Source organism: Pelodiscus sinensis, chromosome 4 (assembly GCF_049634645.1).
Source record: "Pelodiscus sinensis isolate JC-2024 chromosome 4, ASM4963464v1, whole genome shotgun sequence".
NCBI classification, from domain to species: Eukaryota; Metazoa; Chordata; order Testudines; family Trionychidae; genus Pelodiscus; species Pelodiscus sinensis.
This window is the reverse complement of record NC_134714.1, coordinates 17,334,799-17,352,033: the sequence shown is the minus strand read 5'-3', so window position 1 is coordinate 17,352,033 and position 17,235 is coordinate 17,334,799. Positions and strand designations below refer to the sequence as shown.

Below are 17,235 nucleotides of genomic sequence, written 5' to 3'. Positions count from 1 at the left end.
AAAAACTTCCTATTTTCCAGAATAGTTAAACACTGGAATAAACTGCCTACGGAGGATGTGGAATCTCCATCACTAGAGAGATTTATGAGCAGGTTGGATAGATATCTAGTAGGAATAATCTAGATGGTGTTTGGTCCTGCCATGAGGGCGGGGGACTGGACTTAATGACCTCTTGAGGTACCTTCCAGTTCTAGTATTCTATGATTCTATGAAAAATGGGTTTCTTTAGTCTGGAGACATGCAGAGACATGATAATAGTTTCCAAACATATAAAAGTTTGTTACAAGAAGAAGGGTAAAAATTATTCTTTACCTCTGAGGATAGGACATGAAGGAATGGGCTTAAATAGCAGGAAGAAAAGCTTACGTTGGACATTAGGAAAATGTCACCAAGTATTATCGTAGTCAGGGCTCGATAAACTATACAATCAACTCGCCTGTGGTGAGTAGATTTCAGCCACGCGCCCCATTCATTTGCGGTGAGTGCATGCGCAATGCAGCTCTTGTGCATGCACAGTACGGGGCTGGAGAGCGGTTTTCGCTGCCGTTTGTCAAGCCCTGATCATAGTTAAGCACTGGAACAAATTGCCAAGATAAGTTGTGGAATCTCCTTTGCTGGAGATTTTTAAAATCAGATTAGACAAACACCTCTCAGGGGTGGTCTGAGTGCAAGGGACTTGTCTAGATGATAGTCTGAGGTCCCTTCCAGTCCTTTTATGATTAATACAGGCATTCAATAAACCCTGATCATTATGCATTTTTTTTAAATTCTAATACCTCTTTTACCAATACTAACACATGACACATTCCAGCTATATCTTTGCCTGTATTCATACGAGGCATGAAGATTTTGGCATATGTTGACACCTGCGTTAGCTGGCATCGCAATCAGAAATACTATTTAATACGTGCACTTCTAGAATCTGAATGGGGCCGGAAGTGAAAGTACCAAAATGCAACAAAAGAAACTTGTTTTCTTTCACATTATAACTCACCTAATCATAATGAGGAAGGACCAGACGCCTCATTGGAAGTTCTATTCTCATAACCTTTCAAGCCTAATTTTGCAAACCTACCCAGTTATTGCATGGGAACCAAGCCATTTGCGGTTTACACATCTGTTATTTTTATCAAAATGAAACCTGAAATTGACAAAATGAAACCCTGCAATGTCTAAGCTTACGTCTAGAGTGCAAGCTTCTTTCTTTGTATTTCGGAAAAAACACTGCAGTGTAGATCAGGGTTGCTAACTCCCAGAAATTTCATTTATGGACAAAATGGGAAAATTTACGGACAGACATAATTTTTATACTATATTAAGACAACATAAATGGCCAAAAGTGAAAAGTAATTGTCATTCATACATCACAAGAACAATATGCTATTTAACTCACTTTCATTTAGTTAGTCATGGTCCTGGAAGTTTTCAATTTTTTGATCATACATGCAAACACTGACGCTGTTAACCATAGCTGAAGGAATTGTCCCCGATCCATTTCTGACAGTTATTAATCCTTCAAGCATAGGATTGGATTAATCCTATGCTTGAAGGATTAATAACTGTCAGAAATGGATCTGGGACAATTCCTTAATCCTTCAAGCATTTATTTCTTACATTTGTTTTGATGAGATTAACATCTGAAAACAAATGTTCCACTTCTGCAGTTCCATGTGGAAGTGCTAACATTGTTTTTGCAAATCTTGTCAGACATGGAAATCAAGGTTGCTTGTCATGCCTAGTAATTTTATTAATTCGATGCCAATATTCATCATAGGCGTCTCGAGTTATGGTCATAATATTGCTCAAATCTGCAACTTGGTAATCAATAAACTCATTTTCTAAGCGATCAAAATCTGTTGCAAGTTCAATTTGTGAAAAAACACTGAGTCAATTCCAAAAGTCTGAAGCTTCTGCTGCTGTTCTGTTTCTAGGCTTGTACACCACAATAAGCTTCAAAATTCTGTTATCGATGGGCATTTTCAGTGAAAAAGAGCTTACAGCATTTGTATAGAATGTAATAGCATCAGCCATGAACTTATTCACTGCTTGTAAATGATCCACATTTGTCAATTATTGTCTGTTTCAAATCCTATGAAAATGGATTCTGCTGATCTAAAATATTCCCTATTCAAATGATCGAAGTCAATTAGTGATATCTCTTCAAGTGAGAGAAGCACTTTGGATCTCATAATGTCCCATTAGAGTTTTTAGCAGCTGGGAAGCCTCTGAATGAATGTTAGGTAGAATGTGAGAATTTGCCTGAAATTTGTTACATTGTGTAAATAATGGCAATGTTGCCTGCAGAAATAGGAAATAACATTTGATGACTGGATCTTGCAGTTGGCTGCTAATTTGGTTCACTGTAACCAAATGGTCACTATCATCACTTGACTGAAAATAGTTTGTAAGTGCATCATATTAATTTAATATGCGATTGATACATTCCAACAGACTCAGCCACCTTGTCAAACATAATTGTAATATTAGCAGATAATTTGCCTCCAAAAACTCCTGAAATTCTTTGTAAACTTGCATTTGTTTGCAGCTGTGTGTAAAATGGTTATGAATATCTCTGCAAAGCTGTTCAATTACCTTTGGCATTGCCTTGCACGCATCAGCTGCACATAAAGCAGCAACATGACAAGTGCAATGAATATGAAAAATGAGGCTGTTCAGACCTAAAACTTGAAAGCACTCAATTTCTAGTGCCCACCATAACATTGGCTCCGCCAGTCCTCAGTGCCATTACATTAGCAATTGATATTTCATCTTCAACAAGACATGCCTTAATGGCATCAAAAATAGTTTCTGCTGTTTGCCTGCTTCATATCAACTAAATGGTAAAATGTGTATTGAACTTTATCAATATCAGTATCAAAAATATATAACGTCTAGAGCCATTTTCTTACTGGTAGATATATCCGTTTACTCATCGACCAACAGTGTAAAATGGCAAGATTTCAGCTTAGTACACAATTCCTCTTTGGTCTTTTTAAAACATTTTTAATCATCATGGATGTTTTAATTCTTCTGCAAGCAAAATCTTTTGCAATTTTGGAATCAGGAAACCAATCAGCAACATTATCCGAGATTTTGTCCATCAAACTCTCAGTGGTAGGTTTGGTCTGGCTAAGAAGGTTGCTACTTTTAGTTCACATTCTACAACCATTTTCTGGTGATTAGCCATTGTTGGATTTACTTTAGCAATGAAACTCATAATTCCAGGGCTAGATCTCCTTGCAAACATTATGCTTTGGCGCTTACCACTTGCAGCATGGCTACAAACATCTCGCACTCCACTAGAAGCTATACTGAACACCTTTTTACACCAAATGCATTTGGTGCTGTGCTTGCTTTCACTGTCTATGCACTCACCTTCTGCTAGCCATTTGGATTAAAACATGCATGCTCTATCTTTTGATTTCTTAGTAATGGCTCTTCATCAGGCGATAATTCACCGGAGTCATCGGACTCATTATTCTCTTTGGCACAATCCATTCTTCTCACAGATTTTCACATTATAAACTTTAATGGTAAACAATATTAAATTATATGAATTGCCAATGTGCTGATGCTAACGATGGGATAATGCAGATGATAACATCACGTGATTCACGTTCCGTCACCTCAACCATTGAGCTAAATAAACAACTACAATGTCCAATTTCCACTGCTCTGCAGTAAAATTGCTGAAGCAGCACAGAAGAAATTTAACTGCTATAGAATAATTGCTGTTTTTTCAAAATTTCATTGCACTTCTATAAAATTTACGGACACCTAAATTTTTTTTATGGACATATGGACACGTCCAATTTCAGCTAATTTTTTACAGACTATCTGTAAATTTACTGATGGTTGGTAACCCTGGTGTAGATGCACCCTGAGTAAGGCACATTTTCTTTCCCAAATTGGTGTCCCTGGCCTCAGTTTGTCAGAGGCTGGAGAGAGATGGCAGGAGACAAATCGCTTGATCATTGTCTTCGGTCCACCCTCTCTGGGGCATCTGGTGCTGGCCACTGTTGGCAGACAGGATACTGGGCTAGATGGTCCTTTGGTCTGACCCAGTATGGCTGTTCTTATGTTCTTAAATAGTTAACCTTGAATTTTGGGACATGCAGGACAAACTCAGTAAGGGTATGTCTACACTACCCCGCTAGTTCGAACTAGCGGGGTAATGTATGCATACCGAACTTGCTAATGAATCCGGGATTTGAATTTCCCGGGCTTCATTAGCATAAAGCCGGCTCAGCCATTTTTAAAAGCCGGCTAGTGCGAACCCCGTGCCGCGTGTAGCCGCGCGGCACGGGGTTCGCACTAGCCGGCTTTTAAAAATGGCGGAGCCGGCTTTATGCTAATGAAGCCCGGGAAATTCAAATCCCGGATTCATTAGCAAGTTCGGTATGCATACATTACCCCGCTAGTTCGAACTAGCGGGGTAGTGTAGACATACCCTAAGAAACATAGGAAAACTTCTCAGAGAAGTAAGATCAACCAATGGTGCAGGGAGGAAGACTGAAGGGTGCTTTAAACAAGGATTTAAAGATGGGGAGGGAAAAAGGGAGCATGTGAGTTCATGTGCTTGAGAAACGGAGACTCTTATTCCCAAATAGTCTTTTCCTAGGCCCACATCAGGGGCTATAATAGAGATTTTGCCAGACCTACAGAGGTTGGAACCCTGTTATGCAGAGAACTGCTCTTGCTGTCTTTTAAAATCCTTTTACACTGTCAGAGCTGTGTGAAGGGGCCTCTGGTCAATTGAGAATTGGACCCAAGAGGCAATAAAATATTCCAGGCACAGAGAAAGCCACACGAGGTGTATAGTCCAGAAGAAAAAACTGGGAGACACCTAGGGAGTGAGGAAGGAAGAAGAGAGGATAGCAGAGAGATGTTGAGCCTGAATGTGAAGACAAGGAGATCAAAAATATGGCAGTACGAGACAGACTGTCAGTAAAGGCATTTGAAGGATAGGGTGAGGAAGGGTCAGTTATGGTTTACAAAAGACCATATTTGAGGTGAGAGTGCATGTGATATCTTGGAGGATAGATGTGCATCTGGACTGGGAAGCAATAGTCAAGCCAGTCAGGTAGACTGTAACCCTTCTGCCAGGTGGAGACATAGAATCATAGAATACTAGAATTGGAAGGACCTCAACAGGTCATCAAGTCCAGTCCCCTGCCCTCATGTCAGGACCAAGCATCATCTACATCATCCCTGCCATATGTCTATCCAACCTGCTCTTAAATATCTCCAGTGATGGAGATTCCACAACCTCCCTAGGCAATTTATTCTAGTGTCTAACCACGCTGACAGGCAGGAAGTTTTCCCCTAATGTCCAACTTAAACTTCCCTTGCTGCAATTTAAGCCCATTGCTTCTTGTCCTATCATCAGACGTCAAGGAGAACAATTTTTCTCCCTCCTCTTTGTAACACCCTTTTAGATACTTGAAAACTGCTATCATGTTCCCTCTTAATCTTCTCTTTTCCAAACTATATGAGCCCAATTCTTTCAGTCTTCCCTCCTAGCTCGTGTTTTTTAATAATTTGTTGCTCTTTTCTGGACCTTCTCCAATTTCTCCACATCTTTCTTGAAATGTGGTACCTAGAACTGAACATAATACTCCAGTGCAGAGTACAGTGGAAGAATGACTTCATGTGTCTTGCTCACAATACTTCTGTTAATGCATCCCAGAATCATGTTTGCTTTTTTTGGAACAGTGTCACATGTTGACTCATATTTAGCTTGTGGTCTACTATGATCCCTAGATCTGTTTCTGCAATACTCCTTCCTAGATAGTTGCTTCCCATTCTGTGTGAAACGGATTTTTCCTTCCTAAGTGGAGTACTTTGTGTTTGTCTTTATTAAGCTTCATCCTGTTTACTTCAGATCATTTATCTAGTTTGTCCAGATCATCTTGAATTATGACTGTATCCTCCAAAGCAGTGTTTCTCAACCTTTTTTAAATAAAGTATCCCCTTGAAAAAAATCTAAGTAACCCCAGTATCTTTAGTTTTCAGACGCACACTTTTTTTTCTACCAGTGCTACACATTTGTTTAAACAACTTAATCATAGCTGGGAGGGTGATGAAAATTTTGGGTGTAAAAAGTACAAAAATAATAACATGCTGTAAAACTTAACAAATTCAGTTTTCTCCAAATTTCAGCTGTGTTGACGTACCCCCCCCCACTTCTCCTGAATACCCCTAAGGGTACTCATACCACGGGTTGAGAAACACTGCTCCAAAGCACTTGTACCCCTATCCAGCTTGGTGTCATCTGCAAACTTAAGTGTACTCTGTATGCCAATATCTAACTCATTGATATAGATAGTGAACAGAACTGATCCCAAAACAGACCCCTGCAGAAGCCCACTTGTTATGCCCTTCCAGCATGATTGTGAACAGTTAATAACTACTCTCTGCGAATGGTTATCCACCCAGTTATGCACCCACCTTACAGTAGTTCCATCTAGGTTGGTTGATAAGGTCATACGAGACCATATCAAATGCTTTACTAATATCCAGGTCAGTGTTTCTTAAACTGTGTTCCACAGCACACCGGTGCGCCATGAGGCAGTTGGAGGTGTGCTGTGGAGAACAACAGAGTTCAAAATGGCTGCCCTTTAAGGAGCAGGCAACCTTTTTTTAATCAAAAAATCTTTGGTGTTCCTTATAAAAAAAAATTAATTGCTTGGTGTTCCTTGGTCTTAAAAAGTTTAAGAAACACCGATCTAGGTATACCATGTCCACCGCTTCTCCCTTATGCACAAAGCTTGTTATCCTATCAAAGGACACTTTGAGTGGTGATATGATTTGTTCTTTATTACTTGCTCTATTATCTTCCCTGGCACAAAAGTTCCCTGACCGGTCTGTAGGGCTATGTCTAGACTGCAGGCTTCTTTCGAAAGAGGCTCTTTCGAAAGCATCTTTCGAAAGAGCCTCTTTCAAAAGATCGCGTCTAGACTGCAGGCGGATCTTTCGAAAGAGAAATCCGCTTTTTCGAAAGAGAGCACCCAGCGAGTCTGGATGCTCTCTTTCGAAGACAGCCTCTTTACATTGAAGAACGCCTTCTTTCGAAAGAGGAACTTTCGAAAGAAGGCGTTCTTCCTCGTAAATTGAGGTTTACCACCATCGAAAGAAAAGCCGCGTTCTTTCGAAATAATTTCGAAAACGCGGCTTGAGTCTGGACGCAGGGGAAGTTTTTTCGGGAAAAGGCTACTTTTCCCGAAAAAACCCCTGAGTCTGGACACTGCCTAGTTTCCTGGGTTGTTCTTATTTCCCTTTTTATGGATGGGCACTATATTTGCCCCTTTTTCACTCTTCAGGAATCTCTTACGACTTCCATGACTTTTCAAGGATGATAGCTAACACCTCCGATACCTCCTCTATCAGCACCTCTAGTATTCTAGGATGCATTTCATGAGGCCCTGGTGACTTGAAGACATCTAACTTTTCTAAGTAATTTTTAACTTGGTTTTTTTAACTTCTAAACCTACCCCATTTCCACTAGCATTCACTATGGCAGGCATCCTGTCACCATCAAACTTCTTGGTGAAAACTGAAACAAAGAAGTTAAGCCCCTCTGCCATTTCCTAGTTCCTTGTTATTGTTTCTTCCTGTTCACTGAGCAATGGGCCTACCCTGTTCTTGGTCTTCCTCTTGCTTCTAAAATATTTGTAGAATGTTTTCTTGTCACTCTTTATGTCTACCTAGATTGAACTTGTTTTGTGCTTTTGCCTTTCTAATCTTACCCCTGCATACCAGTGGTGATTGTTTATATTCCTCCTTTGCAATATGATCTAGTTTCCACTTTTTATATGACTCTTTTGAGTAGGCAGCAGCCAGTGCTGGGTTCTATATTTAGGGTAGGGGTTCCTTTTCAACAATACAACACAAAACTGGCTCACACCCCCATCAGTAACTGGGAAAATTACACACCACCCTGGCCACCTCTGAGAGGCAACACTTCCCCACTAGCAAGCACAGAGCCTGAGTGTAGCAAAGAAACTTTTAATGAAAGAAGTCCCCTGACATTAATTAGGGAAAACGCCACAAGCAGGTTTCATAAACATAAACCTGCAAGCAGTACACCCACCCCACAGTGCGACCAGCAGAGCCTTCTGTCTCATGTTCTTGGGTTCTCCAACCAAAAGTGGATTTACTGTGCCCTCCTTGCTCCCTCACCATATCCCACTCTCAGTGGCTGGTCTTGGTGAGGACCCAGGGTTCAGAGGTGCATCTGTGCAAGTTCACCTCCCACTGGGGAAGACTATGCCTTGCTTGCTCCACAATATGGGCACTTGCTGGGGCTGGCCACCCTTCCTCTCTGGTGGCCATCTTGCTAGCCATTCCTGCTCTGCTTCCTGCCTCACCAGCCATGGTCAACATCTGCCACATGCTTCTCTGCTGTGACCTCTGTAGGTCTTTTCCAGATGGGCTCCTGGGACTCTCCAACAGGCTGCTTTGCTAAGAGGCAGGTCATCAGGCAGGTGAAAGGGGCTGTGTGTGTGTGCTGGGGCTGCCCAAGTGCCCTGCCCTGATTAATGAACTCCTCAAACCCTGCTGCCCTGGGTCCCCACATACACTCAGCTCCCTGTCCTGACCCTCCACCCCCTGCCCTGATTCCTGCAGCCCCTGCTCTGAGCCCCTATACCCTCAGCTCCCTTCCCTGCTCCCCAACCCCTGCCCTGATTCTTGTACCCCTACATCTCCCTGCCCTAAGCCTCCCATCTTCAACCCCCTGCTCTTATTCTTGAACCCCACAAGCCTCCCTGCCCTGACCCCCCCAACCCACAGCCCCTGCACCCCCCCACACATCCCCTCTGCCCATCCCTGCCCCCAAGCCCTTCCCTTATTCCTGATCTGTCCCAGACCTCCCTGACCTGAGTCCTCCACTCCCTCAGCCCTCTGCCCTGATTCCTGCACTATCCACATTCCTCTGCCCTGAGCCTCCCCCCACTGCACCCCACACTTAAATTTCTTACAGGTACTGTCACATCACACCCACCCCAACTTCATACCCTGAGTGCTCCTCCCAGAGGGGTGTGATACAATAGTACTTACAAGAAACTTAAAGTTACTTTCACTCCTGCCCAAATCAACAGATTCACAGGCAAAACCTTCCATGAAAATTATTCTGGTCGTTAAAAATAGCCATGCCCAATATAAAAGAAATTACAAGTAAAAATGTAATGTGTTTGAAAGTACAAACATGAAACAGTGCTTTCTTTGGCCTAACACCCAATATTATTGAAGCACTGCGCATACCAAGATCTGTTTTTCTCGCGTCACACGCACATTGCTGTGTGTTGCTCCCGAGTATAAAGTGAGCTCTCAACCATGAATGTGCTGAGGAAAAACTTGTGTGGAGCCCTGTGATGGGGTGGATGTGCCCCATACTGAAGGGGGGGAAGGAGGGGCCTAAGACTCTGCGGGCGGAGGAAGTCCTGCCCTTCTTCCATTGAGCAACGCCCTGAGAAGGAGACGATATTAGTGAGGGTGGGAAGTAACCCAGGGCCGAGGACTGTCCCTCTTGGGAGCTCAGTGCATTGAAGCGGGAAGCCCCACTGAGCTGGCAGCGAAAGTGTCCACTGCCAACAGGGCCCTAGGTTGGGACGTGGTGGAGCAGGAGGGCCTGGGTCCCCCTACCGCCCCACCTTACAGCGCTCATCTCCTAACAGCTGGGAAAGACTCACCAGGGGCTTAGGCCTCCAGGCCAGAGAGCCTTCCCAAAAGAGACAACTGTGTTTGGGAGTAGGCCTGCAGGGCTGTGTTTATGCTAAAAAGGGGAAGTTTATTTGTGAGAAGGGATGTCGACCCTGCCTTTGGGCCCCCCCATGACCATTGTGGGGGCCTGGCCCCGACAAGCACAAAAATGCAAATCTAAAAATAGTAAAATAGAGGGTCAGAGAAAAATGAAAGTGACTGACTGGTTAACACGTTCCTCTCAAACAAAATATTGCTTGCGGTGGTGACAGCACCTACAACACTGCAGCAATTATTAGCAAGGTTGGTTAGTAGTATGGTGGATTCAGCTCATGACGAGGCCCAGAGAGAGAGAGAGAGAATCCCAGTTGTGGATTCAGCCGCCACCAGTGAAGTGAGGGAAGCCGAGGGTGCTAATGTTAGCATCAAGGATCTGATTTCTAGCCAGGAAACTAAGGAGCTAGCAGAAGGACTAAGTAATGAGTCTGACATCAATGTGAGTAGAGTTAAAAATATGACAGTGACAGAATGACCACCTCTGCTGTGCAGTATTAGTGACACTTTTTGCCTCTTGATGATGGGGGGAGGGACTGTAAAATGTCCCACTAGACCATTTCCTATGATAGAAAAGGGCAATCAACATTTTTTTGCAAAGTGTCCTGTTTCAGACAGCTAGGGAATAGGGAACAAGACTCAAGTTAAACGTGACTGGCTTGTGTATTCACAGAAAACTAATAAAGTATTTTGCTTTTTGGGTATGCTGCATGGGCTGTGTGTGAACATGTGGCAGCCATTTAGTTAAGGGATATAATAACTGGCAACTTCAACTGTACTTCAATAACACAACGGAGAAAAACACAAATAGTATTTTCAGAGGGTAGCCAAGTTAGTGTGTACAGGATAAACTTAAACAGCAAATGGTCTGATAGCACTTTCTAGACTAACAAAACATGTAGATGGTATCTGAGCTTTCGTGGGCACAGCCCACTTCTTCAGATGACCAGAGTTTTGAGTTTAGGATTTGCAGACCCAAAATTAATAGAGGAGAAGGAAGGGGGAGGGGGGGGGGGGAAGGAAAAAAGTGTGTTTCCCACCCTCTTCCTTTTTTTCCTTCCCCCCCCTCTTCCTTCTCCCCTATTTATTTTGGGTCTGCACATCCTAAACTCAAAACTCTGGTCATCTGAAGAAGTGGGCTGTGCCCGTGAAAACTCAGATACCATCTACATGTTTTGTTAGTCTATAAAGTGCTACCAGACCTTTTGTTAAACTTAAAAAACAACAAATGGTCTGATAGCACTTTCTAGACTAACATCAGACCATTTGTTGTTTTTTAAGTTAAACAAAACGTCTGGTAGCACTTTATAGACTAACAAAACATGTAGATGGTATCATGAGCTTTCGTGGGCACAGCCCACTTCTTCAGATGACCCGAGTGTTTGTATGTCCAGAACCAAAAGCTGAGAACAGTCACATACAGGTATATCTCACCAGGAAAGAAACTGAGATGTCTACGACTGGGAAAATGTATGGATAGCCAACTGCAAAATGCTATTGAAGTGGAGAAAGGGGGAGAGCAATACTAACCAGAGTGTTGGATTGCATTTTGTTCCTGGCATATTGTTGTTTAGCATTGAGAAGTAAAAATGCAGAATTGGGGAATTCAAGGAATGGAAATTGTATTGGACTATTGGAACTCTTAAGGCAGTATAATAATGTGACAGCAGAACATCTCCAAAAATTAAGGTGATGAATGGTATGCCATCATATTTGAGTTGGTGTTGTACACAAAATAAATTTCTGATGTCCATCAGATTTTGTTGGTTTACAAAATTTGTGAACTGGTCAAAGCAGCTAACTACTATGCAGCAGAACTAGACTGCACTCACAACATTTTAAAGCAGGAGCAGGCATCAATAAGAATGTTACTGTAAGCGGTCTTACTTAGTCCTGGACTCGATTGGTGCTCAGGCCTATCCTTAATAGTTCGGCAGCCTCTCTAAGACCAGGGCGCGGGGAGGGGGCCCAAACCCTAGTTAGAGAGTTATTAGGTCCACCTGACCAACATCTGCTTTCCCTGGGCCACTTCCAAACTCCCCCTCCACCATTACCTGACTCCTTGTCAGTGGCAGGTCCACAGGCTCTGGGTGCTCTATATGTGGGGACAAGATCCAGACAATCTCTTCGGAGCTGGGACTGGGCAGACCAGGCCAGTTGTCCACTTCAGCCAGGTCTTCAGGGCTTAAGTGGGAGAGTTTGGCAAAGGCCTCTGCTCCCTCCAGCAGCAGCCCCTCTACTGAGCGTCTAGGCTGAGCTTTTATACTTCCTGCCCCACCCTTAGGCCTCTGACTTAAAGGAGCAGGCTCTGTCTCAGCCCACTCAGGATCAGAGAGGGGTTCTTCCTTCTCTGGGTCAGTGAGCGGCCATCCCTGTTCACTACAGTTACAAATAAATATTGATGACAACAAAGAGGAAAGCAGTGAACTCGTTTCTTGGATTCATGAGTGCTAGTGATGCAATGGGGAAAGGGCTAGCAGAAACACTGATAAACACTCTAGATGAGCTAGGGATTGATTTGGCAAACTGTCATGGCCAAAGTTATCACAATGGCTCAAACATGCGAGGAATTCACCGTGACATCCAGGCAATAATGCCTGATAAAAATCCCAAAGCCTTATTTTTACCATGTGCCAGCCATAGTTTGAACTTCTTGTTCTGTGATGCTGTTTCCTCAGAGTGTGCATGAATTTCTTTGGTACTGTACAAAGCCAGCACACAATCTTTTCCTCCTCAGTCAGAGGGTGGGAGATTTTAAAAGAATTTGTTAACATTACGTTAAAGCCATTGAACGAGAGAAGGTGGGAAGCTCAATTAGATTCATAAACGCTCTGTGATATCTGCTTGGTGATGTTAAGGCTTTAGAAAAGTTAGAGCTCACAACAAAAGACAGCAGAATTTGCTCTGAGGTTAATGCACTCCCAAACGAAATATAGTGTATGGATTTTTTTTTAACTTCTCCGTTGATCTGGCATGATCTGTTGACAGAAATCACAGTTTAGTGTTGTAGTACAGTCAGAGGACATCATGCTAGACACTGCTGTTCCGCTGATTGGCAACTTGAATGCCGCCTTATCAAACTATCGAAGATGGAATTGAGAAAGCTGTATCTTCTGCTCATACACTTGTGACGGAACTTGGCACTTCCACTGCTTTTCCTGAAACACACAACAGTAAATGTAAAGCATTTCACAATGAACTGGACCCTGAAAACACTGACCACATGCAAACCTCTGTCCCACAACTTAACCTGACCTCTGAACTGAAACTTTAAGCACAGTATGTTCTGTGTCATGGTTGCCGCAGTAAACAGCAGTCTTGAGGACAGATTTCAGAACCTGAGACAGATCTCAGAAAAATATTGTTTTCTTATAGAAATGGATAGTATGTCAAAGGAGGATTTGGAGGAGTTTGAGACACAGTATGCTGCCTCATAATTGGATGTTTCAGATGATATGATTCAAGAAATCTATCCAGCCAAGTGTCTTCTGAAAGACTGTAGATCTGCTCTAGAGAAACTGAATCTCATACTGAAATGCAACCTTCAGTCAGTTTTTCCAAATGTGGCTGTCACTGTAAGAGTGTATTTAACCTTGCCAGTTATGATGGCGTCTGCTGAAAGATCATTCCGAAAGATGAAACTGATAAATTACCTGCAGTCTACAATGGACTAAGAGTGTTTAACAAACCATGTGGTTAGTTCAAATGAGCACAAGCTTGCATGATCTACCCCCTTTGAGGAAATCTTGGACACATGAGCTGGCATAAAAGCAAGATGCATGAGACTAACTGCATGGATTCTAATGCTGCTGTTTACAGTATAATGTGTGTGTCAACAAATCTCCATGTTGAATAATTAGTGGATTATTGTATGTGATATTAAGCAATGCAGGTGATTGCTCTCAAATTTAGATTATGGAATATTTTATTATATTCATACCTTGGAAAGTTCTGATTTTTTACTTGCATAATGTCACTGTTTTTGTTTGTTAAATGAAATGGTAGGTGCAATTAAAACTATGCAAACTATTTTAATTTCTCTTTAATATACTGAGAAGATGGGGTAAAATAATTGTTAGCTAAGCAGCAATACTTGAGTTGAGCCATGAGAGGAGAGAAGGGCCCAAAGACATATTTTGCATGCCCCCCTCCCCCCGAACAGCTAGTTGCATCCCTGGCTAAAATGATTTGTAACTCAGCACCAGCCAAAGTTGATCTCTTGGAGCTGCACAGATCCTGCCTGCTAGACACCTAGGCAGAGTAGGTGTAAATGTAAAGATGTAGTTATGTAAATACAGTTTACTCCTGAAATTTTGCCACTCTCCAACTAGCTGTCAGAGAAGAGTCCATTCAGATCTTGCAACATCAGACTCATCCTCACAGATTGACAGTTGAAATCAGGAATACAGATAAATCTGCCAAGGAAGAGACTGAGGATGCAACCTTAAGGGTTGCCAACATGTGGAATTGATGGCACTGCTACAAGATGTGCCAAAGGGACAGTTGTAAGAAGAGAAACGGGAGACTAGAGAGTTGCAAAGGCCAACTTAGCAGAAAGAGCTAAGGAGAAAAGGCTCAAGTGGTTTGGAAGTAGCAGATGCATTAAGAAGAAAAATAGAGAAATACTGTGGACAAATAAGGTAATTCCTGAATGTACTGAGTCAGGGCAGCTTTGGTGGTGCAGCAAGGGCAGAGTCAGAGGCTAAGGAGAAGGGGCTTATGCAGCTTGAGTAGGGCCTTCCAAACTCATAGTCCATTTTGGTCAATTTCACAGTCAAATGATTTTTAAAATAGCAATTGTCATGATTTAACCATGTACAGCTGAAATTCCACAGTACTGTAATTGTAGGAGTCCTGACCCAAAAAGGAGTTTTGTGTGTGTGTGTGTGTGGGGGGGGGGGGGGTCGCAGTACTGCTACCATTACCTGTGCACAGCTGCTGCTGGTGGCACTTCCTTCAGAGCTGCACAACTAGAGAGCAGTAGCCACTGACCAGGAGCCCACCTTTAAAGGTAGAACAGCTGCCAGCAGCGGTGCAGAAGTAAAGATGGCATGGGATGGTATCGCCACCCCTTCCTCTGTGCTTCTGTCTTCAGAGCTTGGCCCTCAGTCAGCAGCCACTGCTCTCCAGCTGCCCAGCTCTAAGGGCAGCTCACAAGTAAGGGTGGCAATACTACAACCCCCTAAAATAACCTCGTGACCCCCCAGCAACTCCCTTTTGGGTCAGGACCTCCAATTTGGGACATGCTGGTTACCACCATGAAATCTGTATAGTATAAGATAAGAGCATATAAAAGACCAGCTTTCATAGGGAGAGACCAGATTTCATGGGCTGTATTATGTTGTTTATGGCCATGAATTTGGTAAGGCCCTTAGCATGAGCAGTCAGCAATCTGAAGAGACAGGAGACCGTGGGGAGGAGGGCAAGAGGAGAGTTATTAGATAGGCCAGTGGCCCCAGTCAAAATCCTGATCAAGGTTAATGGTTCTATTTCATATCTGCTGCTTCAGTGGGAAAAATCTGCAAAGGTATTAAGTGGGATAGACATTCTGAGTATTTTACCATTGCAAATTTAGGAAGAAATGATATGTCTACACTACAGCATTAATTGGAACTAACTTAGTTCGAATTAGCTTAGTTCGAATTAACTAATTCAAACTAACGCATCCAGACTAAAAAACTAGTTCGAATTAGCGTTTTGCTAATTCGAACTAGCATGTCCACACAGAGTGGACCCTGAACCGGGGTTAAGGATGGCTGGAAGCAGTGCTGGCAGGGCATCAGATGAAGACTTAGAGCATGGAGCTGCTGTCTCAGGCTAGCCAAGGGCTGTGCTTAAAGGGACCTGAACCCCACCCCGGACAGACAGTTCTCAGGGGTGCCCCACTTGCAAAGCAGTCCTGGCTTGGATTGCCCAGAGTACCCACAGTGGGCACATCACAGCTCTCGGCCATCAGCCCAGCTGCACTTGCCACAGGCTGTCATCTGGGGAGAGGGGGCAATTGGGGGGGCTGCAGGAGAGCTTCCACCCTCAGAAGCCCGTAGAGCCAGCCCAGTCCTCCCCATTGGGGGCTCGTACCCCATTCCTCCCTCACCTCCTTCCACTTACCCTTCCCTAGCCCCCCTTCCTGATGTACAAAATAAAGGACAATTGTGTTCAAAAATAGAATTTCTCTTTATTGAACAAAACTGGGGGAGACTGGGAAAAGGAGGTGGGAGAGGGGAAGAGAGAGGGTGGGAGAGGGGAGGGAAACTACAATGATGAGGGGTTTGGAAGAGGTCCCATATGAAGAGAGGCTAAAGAGACTGGGACTTTTCAGCTTAGAAAAGAGGAGATGGAGGGGGGATATAAAAGCAAGAGTGGGGTGGAGAGGGTGCATACAGAAAAGTTCTTCATTAGTTCCCATAATAGAAGGACTAGAGGACACCAAAGGAAAGGAATGGGTAGCAGGGTTCAAACTAGTAACAAAGTTGTTCTTCACAAAGCAAATAGTCAACCTGTGGAAGTCCTTGCTGCAGGAGGCTGTGAAGGCTAGAACTAGAACAGAGTTTATAGAGAAGTAAGATCAATTCATGGAGGTTGGGTCCATGGAGTGCTATTACCCAGGGGGTAGGAGTGGTGTCCCTGCCCAAAGTTTGTGGAAGGCTGGAGAGGGATGGCACAAGACAAATGGCTTGGTCACTGTCTTTGGTCCATCCCCTCCAGGATCCCTAGGGTTGGCCGCTGTCGGCAGACAGGCTACTGGGCTAGATGGACCTTTGGTCTGACCCAGTACGGCTTTTCTAAGCTCAGGGCTCGGGTCTCAGTGGACCACCTTGATTTTCATGCACACCTGCTCCTGGGTGGCCAGGCTGGCAGCTCTGGTGCCCTAGACGGCCGCTTTCCTGTGCCTAGTGCGGAGGTCGTGGACGAGGTCCACGATGTCTGCACTGGACCAGGCGGGTGCCCACCTCTTGTGGTCCTGGGCAAGCTCCCGGGAGCCGCCAGCCTGGTCCCGGGAAGAGGGGGAGGGCTGGGGGGCATCGGGTGGCTGGCTCGAGCCGTGCCAGGTGCAGGGTCTGCTGGCTGGGTGCTGGCAGGCTTGCACCTGGCACGGGCACCGTAGCCAGCCCGTGCCCCTTTAAGGGGTCCAGGGCCGGGAGGGGGGCAATAGAGTTTCCCTGGTGTTGGCCAGAGTGGCCACCAGGGAAAGCTGGGGAGGGCTAGCCTCCCACTAGTTCGAATTAAGGAGCTACACAGCCCTTAATTTGAACGAGTAAGTTCGAACTAGGCTTAATCCTCGTACAATGAGGTTTACCTAGTTCAAACTAGCGGAGCGCTAGTGTAGCGCCTATCAAAGTTAATTCGAACTAATGGACGTTAGTTCGAATTAACTTTGTAGTGTAGACATACCCAAATGGATTATTTTGGTGAAAAGATTAGAACGAGCCCTTAACTATTCACTAAAAGGGACAGTTAAGTAGTAATTTCTAATTCTGT

At 43.9% G+C, this 17,235-nt stretch overlaps 1 long non-coding RNA gene across 2 annotated transcripts in view; it reads right to left on the bottom strand.

Moving 5' to 3' along the window:
* Positions 1 to 12,781: 12,781 nt before the first annotated feature.
* The window catches only part of LOC142829067 (uncharacterized), a 160,556-nt gene continuing 156,102 nt past the window's right edge, over positions 12,782 to 17,235 (bottom strand). For both annotated transcript variants that reach the window (XR_012903276.1, XR_012903277.1), the window contains one exon: positions 12,782 to 12,914. This is a non-coding gene — a long non-coding RNA (uncharacterized LOC142829067). The remainder of the gene's footprint in view (positions 12,915 to 17,235) is intronic.